At 40.1% G+C, this 23,219-nt stretch overlaps 1 protein-coding gene across 5 annotated transcripts in view; it reads right to left on the reverse strand.

Annotated features, from left to right (window-relative positions):
• Nucleotides 1-23,219, reverse strand: part of C36H2orf88 (chromosome 36 C2orf88 homolog) — a 179,037-nt gene that overhangs the window by 78,073 nt on the left and 77,745 nt on the right. The window lies entirely within an intron of this gene.

Consider the following 23,219-nt stretch of genomic DNA (forward strand, 5'->3'; position numbering starts at 1 on the left):
AAATGTAGGTCACTTGTAACATATTTCAGTGCGGCTTAAAATTCCTTTGAATTACTTTCAAGATATCATGGTGTTAAGACAGACTTTCTGAAATAAATCCACACGTGAGATGTCAAACTGGAAATTCTGGTAAGATTTCCTTTGGTCTTTCAGAGTGAAGCTGAAAATTAATTTCTGTTTCTGTCCCCAAATGCAAACATGGACCATTGACTGATTGATTTACAAGGCATTTAAAAATTTTATTTTTATTTTTTTATTTTATTCATTTATTTTTAAATTTATTTTTAAATGCAGTGTATCGTTGAACTTTCATAGGCATTTCCAATTCTTGGTAATACTAAGCAAAAATTCAATTCTCAAATTGTGTAGGTGGTTCATCTACTAATGTGGTAGCAACAAAGCAGTAAAAATACCAAAGTCTTTCATAGAGGATACACCTCCAACTTTTGTTGTTTTTTTACTACCTGCTAAGTGCCAGGTATTGCGCCAGGCGCTGAGGACACACCTGTGACAGCCAGAGCTCCGGCCTCCCAGGAGCCTGTGGGGTGACCACCTGACCATACGCAGGCAATTAGATTCCAGCTCGCTAAGTACCATCCAAGAGAAGCCCCCCGCGGGGGGACGTGGGCCGGGACACTGGTGGAAACCGCTCACGCACCTTTCCCTGAAGGCCACCTTCTGCCTGTGCGTGGCAGCCCTGTGTGGGGCGTGTACCCCCACATCGCCGCGGGTGAGGCATCCCTGGGCCACGGGCTGCGCACCTGTCCAGGCCGGGATGCGCCTCAAGGGCAATTTGATCAGTCAGGTGTGGCGGTGGAGTCGGTCCAGTTGCGTGAGATCAGAACGGAGGTGGTGATGGAGGCCACGTCCGAGGAAAGTAGGCTGCCCTGCAGAAGTTGGGGTGAGGGGCGCCATCCACTTGGGAAGGTTTTGCTTCCCAGGTGCTCACCACTGTGGCTGGCAAGGGGGCGCCCGCTATCGCGGGGGCCTTAATTCTGGCAAAGGGTTCCTTAGGGACTGACGGCTGGCTGCCCCAACGGCAAGCAGTCCAAGGCCACACGGGAGCTTTGGGGACCGCGGCTCCGAGCCACATACCACTGCTTTCACTGCAGGTGTCGCCTGCCCACCCTGGTCAACTGCAGAAGGCCCACCACCCGCCTAGTCCAGGACTTCAGGATGGCAGTGCTGGAAATGGCAGCAGCAGCGAGGACTGCCACCGAGACGGGCAAGCTCAAGCTCAAAGGGACGGGGATGTGCAAGGGGGGAAGGGGAGGATGAGATTAAATGGGCCACCATACCCCTGCTAAGAGTTGCTTTAGTTTAAGTAGTGCCAAGACACGGACGCCACGTGCATCAGGCCAAAGGACCAGAGACGCTGCCCCACGGGGTATAAAAAGTGAACTTTCTTTGATTCCTGACATGCTGTTAGGTTTTGTATAAACTTACGGAGTTTGGGAGCCTTTTGAGGCACACTAAGTCCCTGCGGAGTAGTCCTAAATAGAACCACAGTTCTAAAAAGCCCTAAGAATTAGGGTTTAAGACTAAGGACTTAATCCCAAAGCTGAGGATTCTGGGGGAATACCAGGACCTTCTGGGAGTAACAGTGACTTTTCTGGATAGCTACCTTCTAGCATCATGGGCACTTAGCTCTTCAAGTCATATGTAGAGTCACTATGTTTTCAGAGCAAAAATGTAGTATGTAATCTGACAATAGGATGCTTGAAATTAGAACTGTCATCGAAATCCCTACCCTTCTCTCGGATGTGTAAACTAGTCCCTTTATGATTTCGTATACACAGCAAAATAACTATGGAGGAGCATAAGCAATTAATAGAAGTTTAGAGTTCTTGGGGATGGGTGGGTTCTAAGGAAGCTAACACATTTTTTAGGTGTTCATAAATTTAAAAAAAAAACCACACCAACCCCCCCCAAAAAGACAGCCCTTCAGGATACGGTTGAATTTTGTGTTTTGTTTTTATATAATATATTTAAGGAAATAGACAATATTTTATATTCGTTACAACTCTCAGAGGTGAAAAAAAATCTAATTTAGTTCATTAGATAAAACAAATTCTCCTAAAGGACTCCAGAGTCATTGGGGATAAATGATCTGCAAGGACAGGAAAAAAATAAAGAGAACAGGAGAACATTTGCAGTATGTTTTCTAAGTACATTTTGAAATGAATTCAGATAACATCTGGGGACAGGGAGGCTCTATGTAGTCTCAAACAGAAAACCAACACAAAGGGTGGATATAAACCTTAAACTACCACATAAAAGACTCAGATTTAGGGCCTAATGTGGCTATAGTGACCCCTGCTGGAGCCTTTTAAAAAAAATTCAAGAAGCCAAATCAGGACTGTGTAAGAATAAACACAGTTTTACTAGAATAATTTTATACAAAAGCTAGGAGCAGTTTAGAGAATATGCAGAGTTATCTCTTTAATTCATAATCTATAACCCACAAAGTAAGGAGGGCAAGCAAAACCTCAAGAACTTATACTGCTTTTAAAATAAATTCTTCATTTGATTTGGTCAACAGGGACTCCATTTTGCTGAAAAGAAAAATCTCAAATTATACAAACACGACAGTTTTTTTTTTCCCTCTCTGGCTTTTAAGTTTATATAACTTCACATCAGACACAAATTTATTTTTGGAATGTGAAGTTGTCTGCCCTCACTAGGTGACCTGTGTTCCCCATCTCTGCTTTTTTGATCTTTCTGAAATACTTATTTGGGTTTGAGTATGCTTTTTGTGTCCTTCCCTATTCTTTGCCTCTAAAAACTCTTGATAATGTACTAATAAAAAGATAATATACAAAAGAAAAATGGCAATGGTTATTATACCAGCATTTTCTGGAAAAGCCTGGCTGGTTCTTACCTTTGGGGCAGTGAGTTCACTCTCTCTTGAGTGCCCTTTGCTGCTTTTTCTTTCTTCTACCAGTTTCTCTCCTTCTCTACTCCATAAATCAGAGCTCCCCCAGGACATGGTGACCATGAGGTTTGTGCATTCATTCTCCTGTCCCTATACTAGAAGGGAAAACCCTGGTCCCGCTTATAATCTTAGGCAGTTATGGAGCTTTTGGCAAAGACACTTTATTCCTTCTAGATTTTGGTTGTGTTAACTTTCAAATGTGTATAATAGTGTTACCTCTAGTTATATCACAGTGTTTTAGAGAGAAGTGGATAAAATATTCAAAAGAGCTTTGAAAAACAAAGAATTATGTACAGGATAATCTCTTTTCTCTTTTCCTTTTCTTCCCTGAGGTATTCTAGGATTTGAATCTAGTTATGGAATGGGCCTGGGTCTGGATGCAGTGAGAGGGAGTAGAGATTGACCTTAAGGAGATTCATCACCCTCTGGCAAATTGACAATGTCAGATAAGATTGTTTATTAGTTCTTTGTAATTTGTTTTCCTCTCCAACTATTCCAGCAGGTAGCCAGATTATTTTCTATTTCTTTGCTTCTAGAATTTATTTTATTTATTTATTTATTTATTTATTTATTTATTTATTTATTTACTAGAATGTGTGCGAGTGAGGGGAGAGGCAGAGGAAGATGGAGAGGCAGAGAATCTCAGACTCTGTGCCAAGCATGGAGCTCCATGTGGGGCTCCATCTCACCATCCTGAGATCAAGACCTGAACTGAAACCAAGAGTCAGATGCTTAACCAACTGAGCCACCCAGGCGCCCCACTTCTGGAATTTTTTTGCATGGGGAAATCTATCTGAGGTTTCAAAAATTCTTCTTATCTTTTATAGTAAAGATTATGTTAGGAGTCTTAGAGAAGGAAAGAAGAGAAGAGCTTCAAGGAAAGAGTCCAAGATAGAAGTTTGAAGATAAAACAAGATTGAAGTTTGTCCCAATCAGACTAGAAAGATTGTGGAGGTTTATCAGTTTCATGACCAATAGGGACACTGTAGAGCCCTACTCTGCACCTATGGGAAGATGGCAAGACCTCAGGGAGGAAGACTTTGTGACATACGTGTTAAAACCGGACTGTCCACTTTGCGTGGCAAAGACAGAAACAAAAGTGGAGATCTATATTGATTCCTGGGCAAGTGGCTTGTTGGACAGGAAGGCTTGAAAACACAGGGGGCTTGAAAAAAACAAGTCAGAAGCTTGAACAAATGGGATTGGCAGATTGGTTAAAAGGAGATCTTAAATATTAGTTTCCAAAGCAAGAATACTTCTCTAAGAAATACCAGAGGGCTCCATCAAATGGGATTTGAGATGGCTACATTAGGCACTTTGGGTTCTGTGTAACACTGAGCCAACAAGCAAAGAAGGGGATTACTGTATTGGCTGGGGCAACTGATCCTAATTATAAAGTAGAAAAAGAGTTAGTACTATACAGCAGAGGGGAAGAACTATGTGTGAAAGTCCCGGGATTCTCTGGGCAACTGTCCATGTCCATGGTAAAAGCTACTAGAAGATTAGAGCAAATCCAAGCCAAGCAAAGAACCACTAATGGTTCAGATATTTCAGGAATGAAAGTTTGGACCACCAAAATTGATAAATAATCACAACTAGCTGAAGTGTCAGCTGACAGTGGGAAGAGTATAAGGGTAGTGGAGGAAAGGGAGTGGCAAATACTATACTCCCTGGGGGAGCTGATTCTAATTATAAAGTAGAATCAACTATATAGAAATGAGGACTGTAATCATGCATATTTTTCAGTTTTTATCTTTTTCCTTTTCTTCACTCAGGTATTCTAGGATTTGAATCTAATTATGGAATGGGCCTGGGTCTGGATGCAATGAGAGGTAGTAGGGATTGACCTTAAGGAGATTCATCACCCTCTAGCAAATTGACCACCTCAGGTAATATAAGAGGTGATCAGGCAAAGAGAAAGATTGTCAGAGAGAGGAAGAAAGACTGTTTCTATGACTCAGTGAGATTTGCAGACTCAAGGTAGCTAGATTAGAACTACCAGTAAGTACCATGAGAACCTACTCAAGTATTTCCATTTTGGTGATCCCATTCTCCCAGATGCCTCCAAAGTCTGTGCTGTGATGCATAAAGCTGCAAAAATCATATACAGGTTTGATTTTTGGTAACTCAGATCCACTGATTCAAGAAATAAGGCCTTATTTTAAGGTAGGTAAAGAAGCTTTCCGATTCTCTGACAGTGCCTTGAACTAATAAGTTTGTCATTTTCTTTATATAAGTTTTTGAATGCAATCAGAACCCCCGCCCACCCTGCCCTCAAATTCATAATTTCAACCACGATACTTTACTAAGAGATGCTTACTTTCCTAAAGTCTTGTCATTGAAAGGCACTTGACTCCAGGAAATGATAAATAATGATTGGAGGAACATTTTGTCACTGCATGGTACGGACTTTCAGTGTCCTGCTTTTCCACTGACAGTGTGAGGTCATTACTCATTCAGATCTAATGTATGTATATGTTAATGTCCACTGTATAATAGGTTGCTTGAGAAGAAGGGAGACACAAGTGAAGAAAAGAAGTAGCCCTTGACCTCAAGTATATTGTGACCTTAGAATCAATAGCTAAGAGAGTTCTGCTAAACTCCAGAGAGCACACAGCATTCTTTGAGCTGCCTCATTCTTTTTTCATTAGATGGGCAGTGGGGGCTATACTTGTTAAGCCAAGTCAAAGAGGAAAGAAAGAAGGTATTTCTTAGAGTCTCAAGTAATGACACCATATTTCTCATAGAAATAATGTTACAAATAAAAAAAACTAAAAAAAATAAATAAAAATGAAAAAATAAAAATAAATAAAAAACCCCCAAAAAACAAACAAAAACAAATTAAAAAAATGATGACTATACTCCCACACTAATTACTCAAAACCTATTTAACACAAAGGTTTATTGACATATAGTCCATTTGAATATAAAATACAGTAGATTTCTGTATTATGAGTAGGCTTTACTTTAAATAATGAAGAAACTTAATAATCACCCAGACATTGTTTCTGTTACAAAATACATCCTTCCCCTTAAACCCCTTAGGTTTAAAGGAAACACACCTCAACATAATAAAGGCCATATATGAAAAACCCACAGCTAACTTCATACTCAATGGCGAAAAGTTGAGAGCTTTCCCCCTAAGATCAGGAACAAGATAAGGACAGTCACTCTCACCACTTTTATTCAATATATTACTGGAAGTCCTAGCCACAGCAATCAGACAAGAAAAAGGAATAAATGGCATCTAAACTGGTACAGAAGTAAAACTTTCACTATTTGCAGCTTCCACAATATATAGAAAACTCTAAAGACTCCACCAAGAAACTACTAGAACTGATAAATGAATTCAGTAAAGTTCCAGGATAAAATACCAGGACACAGAAATTTGTTGCATTTCCATACTCTAATAATGAAGTAACAGAAAGAGAAATTATGAAAATAATCCCATTTACCTTTGCACCAAAAATAATAAAATATCTAGGAATAAACTTAACCAGAGGTTAAAGACCTATACTTTGAAAACTATAAAACATTGACGAAAGAAATTAAAGACGACACAAACAAAGGGAGAGATATTCCATGATAATGGACTGGGAGAACAAATACTGTTAAAATGTCCATGGTACCTAAGGCATCTATACTCAATGCAATCCCCATCAAAAATTCTAATAGCATTTTTTACAGAACTGGAATAATCCTAAGAATTGAATGAAACCATAAAGACCCCAGCTGCCAAAGCAATCTTGAAAAAGTAGAACAAAACTGATTTCAAGATATACCACAAAGCTGTAGTAATCAAAACAGTATGGTACTGGTCTAAAAATAGACACACAGGGCAATGGAACAGGAAAGAAGGCACAGAAATAAACCCACATTTACATGGTCAATTGACCTATGACAAAGGAGATGAGTATATGCAATGGGAAAAAGTCTCTTCCACAAATGGCACTGGGAAAACTGCAGCTATGTGCAAAAGAATGAAAAATAGATCCCTTTCTTACACGTATACAAAAATAAACTCAAGGGGCCCCTGGGTGGCTCAGACGAAGCGTCTGTTCGTCTGTTCGGCTCAGGTCATAATCCTGGAGTCCTGGGACTTAGCCGGTGTCAGGTTCCCTGCTCAGTGGGGAGCCTGCTTCTCCCTCTCCCTCTGCCCCTCCCTGCTTGGGTTTTTTCTCTCTCTCTTGTTCACTCTCTTTCTTCTCAAATAAAGAAGTTTAATATATTTTTAAAAACCTCAAAATGGATTAAACTCAAAATGAGACCTGAATCCATCAAAATGGACTAAAACTCAAAATGAGACCTGAAACCATCAAAATCCTAAAAGACAGCACAGGCAGTAATTCCTCTGATGTCAGCAACAGCAACACTTTTCTAGATATGTATTCTGAGGCAAGGAAAACAAGCAAAAATAAGCTTTTGGGACCAAATATGAAACTTCTGCACAGCCAAAGAAATAATTAATAAGATTAATGATTAATTAATAAACCTAAGAGACAATCTATGGGATGGAAGAAGATATTTGCAAATGACAAATCCAATAAACGGTTATTATCCAACATGTGTAAACAAGATACAACTTAACACCAAAAAAACCCCACAAATAATTCAATTAAAAAATGGGCAGAAGGCGTGAACAGACATTTCTGCAAAGACCTCCAGATGGCCAACAGGCACTTGAAAAAATGCTCGACATCACTCATCATCAGAGAATGCAGATAGAAACCACAATGAGATATCACCTCACGCCTATCAGAAGGGCTAAAATCAGAAACACAAGAAATGAGGAGTGTTGGTGAGGATGTGGGGAAAAAGGGAGCCTCATACAACGACATGGATGGGAGAGTACTGAGTGAGAGGAGTCAGTCAGGGGAAGACAAGTATCCTACGATTTCACTCATATGTGGAATATAAGACACAAACAAACAAAAGAAGACGAAAAGAAATTTGAAAAAAATCCTCCAAAACCCTCGTCAGACTCTTAACGACAAAGAAGGTGCTGGCTACCAGAGGAGGGGGGGCGCCGAGAAGGGGTGAAGCAGGTGGTGGGAATATCGGAGAGGGGGACAGCAGGTGGGAGACCCCTAACTGTGGGAAATGCACTGGGGGGGGGTGGAAGAGGAGGAGGGCAGGGGGTGGGGGTGACTGGGTGACGGGCCCTGGGGGGGGCACTTGGCGGGATGAGCACGGGGTGTGATGCTATATGGTGAACACCAATAAAAAATAAATTAAAAAAAAAAAAGAAAAAAGAAACAGATGGTGGGGATTGGGAAGGACACTCCCAGCCACGAGCCCTGGGGAATGGGCACGGCTGTCGGTCCCTGCGGTGGCCGTCGGAAGCTGTGACGCGGTGCAGTGATTACACTGAAGCTTAAAAATAGACTAATTAATTTAAGGAACAGCTATCCTCCCCTGCCCCTCACCCCCCTCCTCGAGCCACGGCCGAGGTCCGGCAGCGAAGGGGTCGCTCCGAGTTGCCGGAGCGCCCTGTGGTTGGGGATCGGTGGGGGAGGCTGCTCCTCTGGGCGCCCCGAGGCTGTGGCCTCGGCCCTGACGCCCCCTTGAGCCCCAGGCCTTGGCCCCAGAGCTGGAGGCCCCTTGGCGACTCCTCCCGCGTCCTCCACGGAAGAGATTGCTCTGGTCCACCATCTCCGACGTACCCCAGGGTCCTTGGGGTGCTCTCCCTTCACCCTCACTACTGTAGTTTTTTTTTTTTTTTTTTTTTTTTTTTGAGAAATCCCCACTGTTGCATGCATGTCCCTTCCCTGTCCCCGCGGATCCGCGCTAACACCTGTCAGCTTTGCCGGGGGTTTGACCTCGGCCCTCTCCATCACCTGCACCTCGCGTGGCCTGTTTCACGGCAGCCGGCCTCCTTTATTGGCAGAACAGTCCCTGTTTCTGTAAAATTCTAAAAATCGAAAACATCAGTGGCCTTCGGAAAGAAAGAAGAGTCGGATTGACAAGAAAGACCAGGGGTTTTTCCCAAGTCCCTGGGACGCGCTGTGCATAATGAGCCTCTGGGCGGCCCAGGAGCAGCAGGCCCCGCTGACCCCAAGACCCGTTGCCTCCTCTCAAGGACACCCCTTCACTCCCCCACAATCAGCCTCTGGCAGGACATGGAGTGACTTGGCGCGGGCCACTCAGCGGGAAAGGCTCAAAGCCAGGTTGTCCTACCGAAAGGCCGTGTTGCCTCCTCCCTGTTCCTCGGACTCGGGGGGCCGGGGATCTTAGGGCTTTTCCTTTTCTCCAGGTCCCCCCAGATTCCGAGGCCCCCAGGCTGGGGAGGCTTCGGGCCCCGCGGCCGGGCTCGAGGGGAGACTGCGCTTCGCCGGCGCCTGCTCACCTGCTCACCTGCTAGTCCTTTGCTTCGGATGCTTCAGGACAGACACGTCACGAGGACTCGGGCCAACGCGTCAGAGAGCGTCTCCCACTGTGTCGCGCGTGGGTGAGCTGCGCTGCGCCGCAGGCTTAGGGTCGGGCCCTGCCGGGGCGGCTGTCCGTCTGTCTGGCTGCAAAGTCTAGAGTGGTCGCTTTTAGTTTTAGGTTAAGTTTAGTGTTCTGTGCCTTGGTTTCCTAATTTGTGCAACAGTTAGAGCGATCCCTATGCCACAGAGTTGCTGCGAGAATTGAACAGATTCTGGTGCACTGGCACACCGCTTCCACTATTTGTAACTGGGCTGCGCTAGTAAAACCGCTATTGAAAACAATCCTAGAATGTTCCTGACGTTTAGCAACATTCTGTTTTAGACACGAAGATGTACAGGTGCGTCTGTTTAGCCCAATAAACCCAGGGAGCCGTCCAGATTCTGTTCCTGCCGCTTCCGCCTCTGCTATAGAATAAGCACCGAGACTTGGCGGTTAGTCACCGGAACGGGGCTTCTGGAAGGGAGGGCAGGCTGACCCCACCGGGTCATCGAGCTGGAACAGCTGTGCAAGCACCTGGATTCTTTCATCCCTGCTCTGAGCATGAGCCGTTGCTTGGACCTGACCCAAGTGCAGGTCACAGTGGCCCCAAACCCAGAGGGAAGCCAGGCTAGACCGTCACCACTGCCGTCGTGAAACGGAGTCTAGAACAGTCATTTGCTGCTTGCACCTCGATGCTGCCAGTACCGCTGGAGTAGGGGGTTGCAAACAGGACGAAGTGTGTCAGCAGAGTTAGAACAAACATCTCTGCTCCATCTTGAGATCAAAATCTATAAATAGGAGATCCGAGCATGGCTCACACCAGACCCTTGTGTAATTATCCGTCTTCACAGGATGTGCCTGGCACATAGGGCTGGGGAACCTGGAACGGGGCCCGGCGTATACAAGGTACTCAATAAGCGTTCCTTGGATTGAACTGACCTGTGTCCTCTGCCTGGACACCTCCCCAGCTGGAACTAGATGTTAGCATTTATTGGGTCTTACCGAGTGCCTGGCCCTGTACTAGGCACTTTATATAGAGATCACCTCATTCACCTGGCAAACTCTTGCTCATCCTTCAAGATCTAGCTCAAATGTCACCTATTCTGTTAAACCTTCTTGACTCTCTCAGGCAGAGTCTGCTGTGCTTTTGCACTGACAGCTCTTTGCTCAATCCTCAGAAGAGCACTTACCACCTTCTACTTTAACATATCTGTTTACAAGTCTGTCTCCCCCACTGGAATGTAAGGTCACCAGGGGCATCATGCTTTTATTAATTTCTTTGTTACTGGTACTTAGCACAGAACCTTATAAAATTAATTTTCAAAACCCCCTTGTGATTTTGCTAATAAGTCGCATTGGATACATTTATTTAAAAAAAAAAAAACTACCTGCTTCTAAACATAAAGCTATTACTTTGGTACAACTGAGAAAGATAACTGAAGAAGTTAAATACCAGTTCTTTTATATAACTGAAGAAGAATGGATTCGTCATAGAATTTGAACGAGTGGAGAAGTGGGAATATAAGGATCTATCTGCACGTATGAGCTATGAGAACCAACACCTCACAGGAAGTGCCTCCTGTGCTTCCACGAGCACCTGCTTTGGGACCAGACTGGTCTGAGGTTACCTATATTCCCTGGTACCCACATCCTGGCAGGACTATACGCCGCAACAAAGAAAGAGAAGCACAAGAGGATTTATACGGAAACATACGCACGTACTCGTGCGCACACGGGGCTCATTTTCCACTAGAGCATTACATTATCACCTGAAATTTTAACTATAATAAATGTTGAAGTGCCCCTTGCCTTATAGAGTTTTGTGAGGATTAAGTGAGGTAATATGCATATGCACCCCCTGATCTAGTGGCTAATCTATTGCTACTTTAGAAAACAGTAGCTCTTATCCCACAAGCAGGAAATACTCTATTAAACTTCCAGCTTTCTGCCTCTTTTATTCCTCCTGAACGGTGTGGGGTGAGGAGCTTAGTGAGGAAAATTCTTTGACTCCTGGGTGTTTGACATGAACAAGTGGTTGAATGGTGGTGCCATTTCCTGAAATGGAGAAGACTGCATGGGGGACAGATGTGGTAAATCAGGACATGTGCGTCGGCCGCATCAAAGTGGACATTCCTATTAACTGTCTAACAGGGATGTAACGTAGACTGTTGAAGAGGAGTCTGGACCAAATACCAGCAAATATTTGATATTAGAGGTCATGGGAAAAATTAAAAAAAAAATAAAGGTCCTGGGACTGGATGAAATACCTATGGAGAGAGCATATATAAAACGAATGTGACTTTTTTCCTCTCCTAGTTTTAAAATCTATTCTGTTCTAAAATTTGCTTTTTCTACTTAGTATATTAGTCATCTTTCTGTGTCAGTATATAGTATAGATCTGCTTAGAGACACTGTAATTTGTTTATTTTTAATTATTAAACATGTATATTACACTTCCAACTTTTCAACATTATAAGTTTTATAAATATTTTTGAGTTTGTGCAAGTTTATCTGAGGGCAAATCCTAGAAAATAGGATTGCTGGGTCAAAGGGGGATAATGCATTTAAAACTTTGAAAGAGGGGCAGCCCTGGTGGCGCAGCGGTTTAGCGCCGCCTGCAGCCCTGGATTGAGTCCCACGTCAGGCTCTCTGCGTGGAGCCTGCTTCTCCCTCTGTCTGTGACTCTGCCTCTGTGTGTGTGTGTGTGTGTCTCTATGAATAAATAAATAAAATCTTTAAAAATAAAAAAATGAAACTTTGAAAGAGTGTGCCAAATTGTTCTGCAGAGTGGATAAAAATTAAAATTTAGACTCTCACCAAGAGGGAGGGAGAGGTCTATTTTCCTAATACTTGAATGAGAAATGGTATTTCACTGATATTCTAATCTCATTTTTCCTTATGAGTGAGGTTGAACATCTTTTTATAGGTTTGTTAGAAATCAGTATTTATTTTTTGCCATTTTTCTACCGGGTTTTTCCTTATTCTTAAGAGTTCTGGATGGAAGGTAAGAAATTTAGTCACTTCCATCAAACAATGTCCTCACTGTTTCCCTTTGTTATATTTGTCCCTTTGCTATATTTATCTTCTCAGGGGACTACCACCTGGGGCCATCTGATTATTTGGTACTGTACTTGCCTTCCGGCTCTAGCAATGGGGTACATTTTGGATCACATTGCAGAGAAGGGGAAGAGCGTACAATAATCTTTGCTAACGGGAGGAAACAGAAATTGGGGAAGCTGAGGATGCTGGATATTGTGGGGCAAGTGCCAGAGGGAAGGGAGCTACGCAAAGAAAGGCTCCGGAAGTCTCCACAGGGTTCCATTGAATCTAAAACAGGCCATAAGTTAGTAGAGTAACACTTTAAGGGCTGGGCAAAGACTCCCTGGGGAGCTGTAAGTTGAACATCCTTCAAGATCACGGAGGGCTCTAAGTTCTGACAGGCCAGAGTGGGAAGACTAGTTTACTCAGGGCATTAAGAGACCTAAGTCATACCTTAGTCACTGGCCTCTACTAGGCCTGCATAGAGGCTGCTGTAGACCCGACCAGCGAAGCTGGAAAGTCAGCCTCAAAACATCAAGATGATCACCCAGTAACTTAACAGCTTATCTAAGTCAACTTCAACACTGCGAAAGAAGAAAACAAAATGCAAAAATTCTGCAACAGAATATTTACAATACCCCACAACCAATAAAAATTTACCAGATATACAAATGAACAAAAAACAATGTGACTCATAGCCAAGAGAAAAAACAGTCAACAGACATACACACACAAAAAGACATAGGTAATGGAATCTGTAAGATTTTCACTCATATGTTTAAGAAACGAATAAAGAAAAAAAGAGCTAAACCAAAAACAGACTTTTTTTTTTTCAAAAACAGACTCTTAACTGTAGAGGATGAATGGTTACCAGAGGGGAGGCGGGTGGGGGGAATGTGTGAAGTAGTGAGGAGGATTAAGGGTACACTTGTGGTGACGAGCACTGAGTTGTGTATAGAATTGCTGAATCACTGGACTGTACACCTGAAACTAACATAACACTGTATGTTAAGTATAGTGGAATTTTTAAAACAAATAAAAATAAAGGGCAGCCCAGGTGGCTCAGTGGCTTAGCGCCGCCTTCAGCCCAGGGTGTGATCCTGCAGACCTGGGATCGAGTCCCACGTCGGGCTCCCTGCATGGAGCCTGCTTCTCCCTCTGCCTGTGTCTCTGCCCCCACCCTCGTCTCTCTCTCTCTCTCTCTCTCTCTCTCATGAATAAATAAATAAAATCTTTAAAAAAAACAAATAAAAATAAAGACACAGGACAAAAGTAAATGGATAGAAAAAGATGCATGGTGCAAACACTAATCCTAAGAAAGATGGAATGGCTATATTAATATCAGACAAAGCAGATTCCAAGAGAAGGAGCATTACCAGAGATAAAGAGGAACACTGCATAATGATAAAAGAGTCCCTTTAATTCATCATGAGAGCATTACAATTTTAAATACATACGCAACACAGTTTCACAATACATGAGGCAAAAACTAACAAAAATGAAAGGAGAAATGGTCAAATCCATCATTATAGCTGGAGGCTTCAATACTCCTCTCTTAGGGATCCCTGGGTAGCTCAGTGGTTGAGCGTCTGCCTTTACGCTCAGGGCCTGACCCCGGGGTCCTGGGATCGAGTCCCACATCGGGTCCCCACAGGGAGCCTGCTTCTCTCTCTGCCTGTGTCTCTGCATCTCTCTCTCTCTCTCTGTCTCTCATGAATAAATAAAAATAAATCAAAATTTTTTCAAAAGACTCCTCTCTTAGTAACATAGAACATGTAGATAGAAATAAGGATACATAAAGCTTAATCCTACTTGATCTAATAGACATTTATTGAGTCCTAAAGGCAACAACAAAGGGACACACATTCTTTCAAGTGCTCATGAAACATTCACCAAGATAGACCATCTGCTGGGTCAATGCCAGCTTTAATACGTGCAAAAGGATTGAAGTCATACAGAGTATGTGCTCTGATCAGAAAAGGACTAAACTAGAAGTTAGTAACAAAAATATATCCAGAAAAATCTCTAAATAATTGGAAACTGAAAAACACATATGCAAATAGCCAACAGGTCAAAGAAATAATTACAAGAAAAATTAGAAAATATTTTGTATTGTGCATGACTGTTTTCTGTTCATGACTTTTTTTGAAGTTTTCTTTGCCATGCTAAAATTATAAACTTTTATGGAGGCACATTTATCAAGCCCTACAATAGAAAAGATTGATAAATGTGACCAGTTCATTTTAAATTTCCATCATGGCCAGGAAAACATCAAATAAATGCATGCATACATACCTGCTTAGACTACATGACACCCACTCCAGATAAAAACCACTCACATTTTCTTATTTTCTTCTCACACTTTCCTGGTTTCATTTTTGAGATTTAAAATTTAGATATGGAATGGTCTCTGCTTTCATAGAGCTTACAGTCTAGTGGCCGGGGGTCCATGTGAATTTTGGTCTGTCTCAACACTAATATATAATGCATCTTTTTAATGGCCTAACTTAAAAATGACACTCGTATCACTTACATTGTCCTCTTACATGCTGGGGTCTATTTTTCACTCTTTCCTTTTTCTATGTCATTTCTCCACCTTTTTTTATTTTCTGTTAATAACATGATTAGCAGTCCTTAAGTTATCATATTCAGGAACGTCAGTCTCCTCCCATTTCTCTACCTTATGAAAATTTACCCAGCTATTCTGAACTATCTTATGTTTAAAAATTGATTGCTATTTTAAGTGGAAACTACATTGCATTTATAGACGAAAGAGAATGGCATTTATACAACATTGAGTCTTCTCACTCATGAACAGGATGTGCTTTTCCATTTATTATGAGTTTTAATATTTTCTTCAGTAGTTCTTTATCCTTGAATTTCACAATCACTTGGATGAAAAAAAATACAGATGTCTAGGCCCTACCATGAAAGGTTTAATTGGGTTGGTGTGGAACACAGGCAGTGTATATATTAGGAGCTTAGCCCCAGTCAGGGTTTAGAACTACTAAGGTAGAGCCCTCGTACATCCTTAGGTATTTTTATTTGGTTTGGTTTAGTTTTGGCTGTTACTTTGAATGACATCTTTTCTTGTTCATTATATTTTCTAGTTGATTAGCTTGGGCATAGGGGAAATCTGTGATTTCAGAGTGTATTAGTTTTGTAATGTGCCACCTTGCTAAATTTGATTCAGATACTTCTTTTCAGTTGATTCTTTAGATTTTTTTTTTCTTTTGAGAGAAAGAGATGGAGCATGAGTGGGTGAGGGGCAGAGGGAGAGGGAGAGAGAGAATCTTAAGCAGGCCCATGCCCTGCTTGGAGCTTGACTTAGGGCTCAATCTCACGACCCTGAAATCACAACCTGAGCTGAAACCAAGAGTCGGTGGCTTAACTGACTGAGCCACCCAGGAGCCCCAATTCCTCAGATTTTTTTTTTACAGGCATTAAATTATACTATCCGCAAAAATGACAATTTTGTCTTTTATTGTCCTATATTTATGGCTCTTTTTTCTTCCCTATATTTATTCCTCTTATTCTATGATCTTGTCTTCTTGTCTTGACTAATAATTCCATAAAAATAGCAAGTAGTAGTTATGATTGAGGGTACCTTTAACGTATTTCTGCTTTTAATGAGGATATTTATAGTGTTTTACCATTAAACATAATGTTGCTTTGTCACTTCAACAAAATATCCACCTACTCCTATTTTACTGAAGGTTTTTAAAATAAAGAATGGTCCTAATTAAAGGACTTCTATTTAAATTCTGTTATGTGATCTACAAAAACCTATTAAGACAATCATGTTTTTCACCTCCTTTTATCTATTAATATGTTGAAAGATATCAATAGATTTCAGATATTAAACCATGTTTGCGCTGGGCTTGGATCGAGTATATTGTTCTTTCAAAGTGCTGCTGAATTCTACTTGTTAATATTTAATTAAAAATTTTGTGTCAATATTCTTTTCTTGTTTTCCTTGCCAGTATTATGGTAGCTTAAAAAATTTTTTTAAGGCTTTCTGTATTCCTTTCTTTTCTTTTTTTTTTTTTTTTAAAGAATTTATGTCTTTATTCATGAGACACACAGAGATGCAGGCAGAGGGAGAAGCAGGCTCCATGCAGGGAGCCCGACGCGGGACTCGATCCCAGGACCCCGGATCATGCCCTGGGCTGAAGGCAGACGCTCAACCGCTGAGCCACCCAGGGATTCCTGTATTCATTTATTTTCATTCTTTAATTTACTAAAATTCTAGAAGAATATCCAATGAACACACTGGTAGTTGCATCCTGTAAGTCTTGGTATATAATGTTTTAATTATAATTTTGTACATAGTGCTTTAATTATTATTTGTCTGATGGGTTTTTAAAAATAAGATTGATTTTCAGTTCACAGGATATCTCTTCCATCGATTCCATCGATTCATTTCACTACATGTGCCAACTTTATTGGCTTCATTGTGCAGGTAAATCCTTACTTTGACAGCTTGATCCATGAAGTGAACTACAGTGGGCTACTACTATTTTATGTCTGATTGTTTTTCCTTGTAATTCTGCAGTTCTTCTGTATGTATTTTGGTTATTATATTATTCAGTGCTTTAAGATTTATGAGTGGTATAGCCTCTCTTGAAATCCTTTACTATCATAAAATTTCCCTATTTGTCCTGTTTTTACAATTTCTGCTTTAAATTCAGTCTGTCTGATTAATATCATAACCCCTGTTTTCTTCTTGTTAGCATTTCCCTGGCATGTTTTTCCCCACTTTTTTCTTTCTGATTTTTTTAGTCATCTTGCATTTGTGTACATCTGAACTGTGTAGGTCCATTTATACAGATTTTTAAAAAATAAAAACAATAGAGTACTGTAAATGTATTTTCTCTTTCTTAAGGCTTTCTCAAGATTTTCTTTCTTCTAGCTTCCTTTATTGAAGGAATACAGGATATAGTACATTATTTGTTCATAACATACAGAATATGTATTAATTAACTGTGTATGTTATCAGCAAGGCTTCTGGTCAACAGTCGGCTATTAGTAGTTAGGTTTTGGGGAGTCAAAGTCATATGCAGATTTTCAACTGCACGGAGTTTGGTATCTCTAACCTCTGCATTGTTTAAGTCAACTGTATACCCACCCCTCACTTTACAAAATTTCAATTTATAATTTTTCAATTTCGCAAAGATTTCAAATAGAAATGAACATTAATGTTAATGATACACATATTGTTAGGTACTACGGATATTGTGATTACATGTTGACGGTGAGTTTAATATTTAATATTTATTAAGTATTTAGTTGGCAACAGGCATTGTTCTTGGCAGGCACTTTACATGATTTCATTTTGTCCCCACAAGTGACCAGGATTTCCATTTGCAGATATGGAAATCAAGGTCTTCTAATTTGCCCCAAGTCAGAGAGCTCTCAGAGACTATTTGGGCAAGAGTATTTATTTATTTGTAGGCTTTGGAGAGGGAATGCTTTATAATCTTGTTTCCAGTCTCCTTCCACCACCTCTAAGCCTGTCTCCCATGTGCATAAATCATTCTGGCTACACCCAAGAAATCAGGTTTGTCCTACAGTCCATACTCCATTCCATGATTTGTATTCGAAGTGCTGTTTTATAACTATTACCCAGTGGGATCCGGCAATGTTTTGTATAAATATACTCAGTGCCCACCTACAACCAAACACTGGCTGTTCCATAAATATTTGAGGAAATGAAATTCTAAGTAGTGTCATGACCACACTTTTCCAAATATTTAAATTTCACCTTTTCTCTCATCAGATTTCTCCTCTGAGTTTGAGTGCAGATGCAAAATGTTAGATTTCTTTGTATTTAAAACTAAGGTAGAAAATTTGAATTACAGTGGATTTAAATTCAATGGGTCATGGAAAAATGCCCAATATTTAACAGAGATTTCGAGTCTCAATAATAGTAAGCATTAGCTTTACTTATAGATTTTATTTAATATATTTCAGTATTACAAAAAAAAAGAGAGAGAGAGAGAGAAGGTATATAAAACTGAATTCAAGGTTTAAGTCCTTAGAAAAACTGGTAGCGCAAGTGATGTAGTTCTTAGACTTCCCAGCAGGGGCCAGAATGTTCATATTAAATCTAATTAATGAAACTTTTTCCTCTAATTAAAGGTGGTATCTAATTTTTAAACCAATACCCAAAAGAAGTCAACTAGAACTTTCTATGGTTAAAATTACTAAAAACTACTGACTTACTAATTTGAAATTTCAAGAATGTAAGTATATAATTCAAAATATTGAAAATGAGTTTAACAGAAATAGTGACATCCTCTAACAAAAGGCTGACCCCCAGTATCTGAGCAAATGAACATTCAAAGTATGTTTAGTTAGTAGACACTAAAACTCCTATACTAATTGCCAAATACAGGTCATTGGGTCTTTCAGTTGCCAAGCCAGACCATGGACCGGTTCCAAGAACAAAGGGCACCACTGTGGCATTGACCCAGGAAATTGAGCACTGACCTTATTTGTTAATTTTAGAACATTAAAAAAAAATTCTAACTCAATATAAAAGAAGTACTTGGTGCTTCAAAAGTATTTCAAGACAAATTGCCTTTGTAAATCAGATAAGCTTTTTAAAATTTAATTCTAATTTAAGTAATGTAACCTTTCTCTGGGCCCCAGTTTTTCCATCTATTCATAAACAGATTAGATATAATAATCTTAAAATTTTTATGTTTCTAAAATTCAGAGTTTTTTTCCTTAGGCAAAAAGCATCATTTTCCCCCTTGTTTCCAATTCCTGGCATTGTATCCATCATATATCAGACGCTAATACATGATCAATGAACAAATAAATGAACAAATGACCAAATGAATACATTTTTTTGAAGAGTTCTTTCTAGGAATTTACAAGAGAATCTGGAAACAGAATGCTTCTGAAAGCCAATACTCCATGAATTATGGAAAAAATGCTTTAGGCAATTCCAAAAAAATAAGAAAACATTTTCTGAATACTCTTGAACTGAATTTTTCTAAGGCTATCACTACTTCTAAGACACCAACTGAATAAAAAAGGAACTAAAATTTTTTTAAGTGTTTTAAGACTTTACATTTTAAAACCTAAGTCTGAAAAAGTCAAATTATTTTTTTATTTCCAGAAACATGCTCTTTATTGACCTTATTATGGTTTCTAAAGGTGCCCCAAAACAACACCATGAACATTGCAAGATTTTTCTCTCAGGAAGCAGTTGTTTACTAGAAAGCTTCACTCAATAATAAAGGTAAAGATTTTAAAACTAAAGACAGGTCTTTGCCAGTTTAATCTATCTTGTCGTCTGGTCTGGAAACCATGTGTTTGCTCTAAAGTAAATAAAAACATCGTGGAGGAAAGCAGTTATCAAAAATAATGAAAATTAACTTCTTATACATACTATGTTTCTCATTTGTGAATTTTAAAACTCTGACTTCATTAAATTTTGTAGGTGGAAGTTTGTGCCTTCTTAATCCAGGGAGGTGGGCAACGTGCGGAAGCGTAGGCTGACCACGAGGGTGTGGACTGTAGTGAACTGGAGAGCCCCACTGAGGCCTGGTATAACTTACATCGGGCTGTTTGAAACATTCCTACGTGCTGTCTCACTGCATGTGCATTCAACATAAACAGAAAATTTAGCTCCCGTAAAAAGGGATAAATTTGTGACAGACTTTTTCCGAACTAAGCCACTGTCTTCAGGCAAAGAATTTAAGTAGCTATGCTTCTTTAGGAAATTGTTTGGGTCAGGTTCTCAAGCTTGAATGATGGAAAGATACCTTTCAAAGGAAAAACAAAAAAACAAAAAAACATTCTTGAGACCTGCCATGAATCAAAGTTAACCCCTATTACCTTAGGTGGCACTTGATTATAGTAAAACTCAACTGTAAATACTGTATTTGCAGACTGTAGAAAATGAAGACACGGAGGTAGTATTCAGATGCAAGGTGGCTATATGAATGCCCTAAAATATGCATGGAGAATTAAGTGTCATGGAATTATTGATGGAATTCACAGATGCCCCTGGGAGCTAAGGAACTTTTTAAGATAATATTCTGGGACATAGGTTGACTTGCAGCCCACCTCGGCTGTCTGCTCACAGAGCTATGCCTCTCTAGGTAAAACTGAAGGGATAAACTCTATCCCAGTTCTGGGGGAAAGCTCCTTCCTGTTCAAATAAAGAAGAAAGCAGGTAGAGAAGGATCACGGAGAAACTTAGTAATTTACAGAAAAGAATGCAAAGGAGAAGGTGAAGACATATACTCAGTTCTCAGTTCTCTCCAAGGCAACAAGGATGGTTCTACCTTTGACTTGCTTAAACACACACACACACTGCTCTTTTGAGGTTTCTTTTCTCTTTTCTGACTATCTTTGATGCTCCTGAAAATCAGTTTGACCTGAATATGACCTGTGCTGGGTAAGGGTCCTGATCTTATTTTTTATTTTTATTTTTTTAGTAGGTTCCATGCCTGGCCTAACGCAGGGCTTAAGTTCCAGCTCTGAGATCAATATCTAAGCTGAGATCAAGAGTCAGACACTTAGCTGACTGAGCCACCAGGAGGCCCTGGCCTTAAGGTCTTCAATAGCGGTGTCAGATGCAACATGGCCATGGCCACTCCTTAGCAAGGTCCTCATTACGTGTCTATGGGAAGCCATAATCGTTAAATGCAAAAGCTCTACTGGAATGTTCAAAATGCTCATTGCTCTACCAGAGAACTAACTACCAGAGGTGGAAAGACACAGGGACTTGTGACACCAGCCTCCCCTACCAGTTTGTGTAAGAGGGACCCCAGGAGAAATATCATAAACCATAGTCAGAGCAAACTAAAAACACAACCAGAGTCACTTAGGCTATAAATAACTACCTATATCTCGTGAAAAATTGGGAGGTTGAAGTTTCTTGTAGTTAAGGAGACATTCATCCATTTATTACTTTAATTACTAAGGCAATACCCTTTTCCAACCTAAATATGTGCTAGGTGTTGGACCAAGAGCTAAAGACACAAAAATGAACAAAATAATTCCTGCCTTTAAAGTGCTCATAGTGCTCTGCGGGATGGAGGATAGAGGCAGGGAGACAAGCAAGGGGAAAAAAGCAAGCAACTGAAAATAGTAATGATAGATGTGGGCATAACATAGACACTATTAGCACTGAGTCTCTGAGTCAGGCATCTTTTTTTCCAATGGAAAAATGAGGAAGCTAAATTATAACTATTTTGATTCTTTGTATTTCAAATTTATAATAAATATAAATTTATTTATTTATTTATTATATATAATATATATAAAATAAATAACATATAATAATATATATAAAATAAATAATATATAAAATAAATATATATAAATATAAATAAATATATATTATATTATAAATTTATTACAAATATATATAAAATATATAAATTTAAATATAATAAACAGGGGCTTCTACTTTGGAAAGGAGAGAAAGGAGAAATCACATTTTGAGGTTTTTTTTCTTTTTTTAAGATTTATTTATTCACTTTAGACAGAGAGTGAGTGGGGGAAAGGCGGGGGGAGAGGGAGAGAGAATCCTCAAGTAGACTCCTCCATGAGCACGGAGCCCCATGTGGGGCTGGATCCCAGGATCCCGAGATCAGGACCGGAGCCAGCTGAAATCAGAGCTGGCTGCCCAACCGACTGAGCACCCAGGTGCCCTGCATTTTAAATTTTGTCTGAGTTAATTCTACCTCTAAAGGATAGAATGCAGGAACTTCATTACCTCGGGCATTATGACGAAGCATAGCCGTAATAGGAATGCTATCACTCAGACTGCCTTGAAGACCATCTACAAAAAAATCCCTTAGGACCACAGATTTCAGCCTCTGTCCTAGAACTGACACATGTGAAAATGTCCTCATGATATCCTCAAGTTGGTGGTTGATGATTATAATAGAATATTCAGATTTCTGCTCTTGGCTATAATTGTGTGTCAATAAATAAACACACAATGTTTTAAAATTACCATATTTGATTTCTCATTAAAAGCCTAGATACAGGGCAGCCCGGGTGCCTCAGTGGTTTAGCGCCGCCTGCAGCCCGGGGCATGATCCTGGAGATCCGGGATCGAGTCCCACATCAGGCTCCCTACATGGAGCCTGCTTCTCCCTCGGCCTGTGTCTCTGCCTCTCTCTCTCTCTCTCTCTCATGAATAAATAAATAAAAAATATATATTTTAAAAAAGCCTAGATACAGGTATTAGGAGAAAGGGACTTCACGTTATAGGGAAAAAATATTCAACTGAAGTAGAGTAAACATTATTTGGGGTATGGTTCTGAAAGCGTGGTCTGAGAAGCCCTGGAGCAGAGACGCTTTCAGAGAGTCTGTGAAGTAAAAGCTATTTTCATAATAATGCTAAGATACGTACAATATATGGTCGTGTATACCTATATTCTAAAATTTCTCATTTTAGATTTATAGTATGTTAACTATTGATAAATATGACCAATACCAACCAAAGCTCTTAAAGACCCTATATAATATTCAAGAGTATAAGAGAATTCTGAGAACAAGAAGTTTGAGAATAAACCTCCACTGAAAAGTCACACTTAATAAAATCTCCGCACATTTTACATAAAGAAACTAAACTGTAGGTTTTATGGAGACACTAACAGCTTCTGCCTGGCTCATGGTTTTCTCCTCAGACTCCAGCACAGTGTCAGGTACATAAAGGCATTAGGAGATTTCATAAAACAATAAGTGAATTAATACATACATACACACGTAGATTCATAAATGAAGGCTTTGCTAATTGACTTACTCGAGGCCACACAAAACTCAGCAGCAGATCCAGGCTATATTTCAGGTCTCTTATCTC

This window comes from Canis lupus, chromosome 36, assembly GCF_048164855.1.
Source record: "Canis lupus baileyi chromosome 36, mCanLup2.hap1, whole genome shotgun sequence".
Lineage (NCBI taxonomy): Eukaryota > Metazoa > Chordata > Mammalia > Carnivora > Canidae > Canis > Canis lupus.